Source organism: Belonocnema kinseyi, chromosome 2 (genome assembly GCF_010883055.1).
Source record: "Belonocnema kinseyi isolate 2016_QV_RU_SX_M_011 chromosome 2, B_treatae_v1, whole genome shotgun sequence".
Classification (NCBI taxonomy): domain Eukaryota; kingdom Metazoa; phylum Arthropoda; class Insecta; order Hymenoptera; family Cynipidae; genus Belonocnema; species Belonocnema kinseyi.
The window spans coordinates 141,553,671-141,556,678 of NC_046658.1; the positions used below are offsets into that span (position 1 = coordinate 141,553,671).

The 3,008-nt window shown below is 23.7% G+C and overlaps 1 protein-coding gene across 9 annotated transcripts in view; it reads right to left on the minus strand.

Annotated features, from left to right (window-relative positions):
- The window catches only part of LOC117168304 (piezo-type mechanosensitive ion channel component), a 230,011-nt gene that overhangs the window by 151,385 nt on the left and 75,618 nt on the right, over positions 1–3,008 (minus strand). The gene's annotated exons all lie outside the window — the stretch shown is intronic.

Genomic DNA, 3,008 nt, shown 5'->3' on the forward strand with positions numbered 1-3,008 from the left:
AAATGGGTTGCGCGCGCAACCCAGGCATTTATATCGTCTCCTACCATATTCACACGGACATAGACGTGTCATAGTATTGGACCACGTCTCGTTTCATATCTGGGATCACTGTCTATGCTCCGAAGCATTCACATGTTCGTGACGCACACGCTTCCTCGGTGAGTCGAACCAACGGTCGACTCTATCCGAACGCGACCGAACTTAGCCGAGTCTAATTTCTCCTCGAGATTAGCAGTCTCTACGAGAATTCGATTGAGACTTCTGCATTCATAGTTTTAAGATTTTCAGATTTTTCAGTGAGTAGCCGCAATTTAATTTAGTATTCAGATTTTTTTACTATTTATTGCTAGTAGAATTAGACAGGGTGTACAAGCACATCATTTTAAAAATTCCCGGATTTTTCCTCGTGTGATTTTTCATTTTCCTTGATCATTAATATTCAAATAAGAGCATTTTAATTTTGTAATTTTTTTAACATAGAATATTTTATAAACGCGATAAAATAATATTTCAGCAACAAATTAAAAATTCTCAAAATTATTACTTTATTTTTAAACAGAAAAATGTCTATTCTACTATAAATGATGACTTTTTAACAAAATACTTGAATTTTCAACAAAATAATGAAATTTTGAACATAATAGTTGAATTTTTAACCTACAAAAATTAATTCCCTACGAAAAAGTGTCATTGTTTATATTTCAATTAGAAAAGATACAATTGATTAAAAAAAAGAATCTTAAAACCAAAAAGACGAATTTTCAATAAATAAAGATTTTCACTCATGAAATAAATCAAATTTTATATAAATTGTTGAATCTTCAAGCCAAAAGATGAATTTTCTCTACAAAAATTGAATTTTAAAACTAAAATATAACTTTTCAGCAGAAAAAAATATTTTCAACGAAACAGATGGATTTTTACACAACGAGCATGTAATTTCAAACTAAAAAAAAATTATAATTTTGCTAAAAAAGGAGAATTTTCACAAAAATAAAAAGACAAATCTTAAAAGAAATAATAAGTTGCATTTTCTGTTAAAAAATTAACTTTAAAACAAAAAAAGGCTTTGTAATTTAACTTTTAACCACGTATTTTAATTGCCAATTAAACAAGATTATTTTTTAACAAAATAGTTAAAATTCCATCCAAAGAAATTTATTTTCAACTAAAAATTTAAATCTCTAAGAAAAGAAATATTTCTTAACAAAGTTTCAACATAATCTTTTAAACAAAATAGTTGAATACTCAAGCAAAGAAGAAGAATTTTTCAACGAAAAGTTTAATGTTCATTTAAAGAAAAAAAGGTATTTCTACTGAAGCAGATACATTTTTACAAAAAGAAAAATGAATTTTCATAAAGATAGTTGAATATTTAAATAAAAAAAGATGAAAAAAGAATTTTAAAATAAAAAAAAACAAATTTTCAACAAATAAAGATTTTTCACTCGAGAAAGAAATAAAAAATGATCTTAATTGTTGCACCTTCAAGCCAAAAGGCAAAATTTTCTCCACAAAAAATTGAATTTTTAAAGAAAAAATAAGAATTTTCAGCAAAAAATGAATTTTATACGAAACAAAAGAGTTACACTTTTAACCAAAGAGATGAATTTTCAACTGAAAATAATATAAATCTTTCCAAACAAAAATTATTTCTTATCAAAGTGGTTCAAACAAATTTTTTAAACAAAATAGTTGAATACTGATTCAAATAAGATTAATTTCTAACCAAGTTACATTTTCATAAAAAAAAATAAAAGTTTTACTAAAACAAATGAATTTTTATTTAAAACAAGATTTTTGTTCGTTGGATTTTCATCCAAAAAATCCAGTATGACTTTCTAGATCAAAATATTAATTTTTTGACCGAAAGGAATGTATTTTTAATCAAACAGATAAATTGTTTGAAAAATAGTTGCATTTTTATCTAAGAAAAATAAAATTTATAATAAAACAGGGGAATTTTGAATACAAGACATTTTATTTTTTTATTTTAAACATTCACCCAAAAAAGATTTCTGTTCTCTTTTGAACACAATAAAATTAAATTTAAACAAAAAGTATATTTTCTAAAAAATAGTTAATGTTTTTAAAAAACATCAGAATTTTTAAGAAATAGTATGACTTTTTAACAAAATATTTTAATTTTCAACCAACCAGTTACATTTTTATCCAAGAATGATATAATTTATGATAAAGCGGATGAATTTTAAAATTAAGAAGACAAGCTTTCAAAAAAAGAGTTTGAATTATGAACCAAACAATTGCGTGTTTATTTAAAGAAGATCAAATTTCTTCTGAAACAGATGAATTTTTATTTCTAAAATTATAATTTTGAAATCGTTGAATTTTCATTTTAAAAAACCCATTTTCATTCAAGAAAGATGAAATTTATAATAAAACAGAAGCATTTTCAATAAAAAAAAATGGCGAATTTCGTTTTTAATGTTAAACTGTCATCCAGAAAAGATTTCAGTTCTCTTTTGAACACCAAAATATTAATTTTTAACAAAAATTAAATTATCTACTAAATAGTTAAATGGTTTAACAGAACAGCTGAATTTTCAACCAAACAAAGGCATTTTTATTCAAGAAAGATGTCATTTCTGCTAAAACAGGTGAATTGTTAAATAAAATTATTTGTATAAAGAAAAATAGTTAAATTTTCATTCAAAAAGATTGCAATAGACTTTTTAACACAACAATACGAATTTAAGTAAACAGTAAATTTTCTATAAATATTTGAATTTTTAACAAAATAATTGCATTTTTATCCAAAAAAGATGCAATATTTTTAGAACAAAAAAACTTTTAAATAAAAAAAACAAATTTACAGACAAAATAGTATTCATCCAAACAAGATTTCAGTTGATTTATAAATTTGCAACAAAAAGTATGTCTTTATAAGAAAATTCTTAAATTTCCAAGCAAATATTAAAGTTTATGACGAGAAAGTTTTTGCGAATTGGCAAAAATTACGTATATGAATGAAGTACAACCTCCTCACT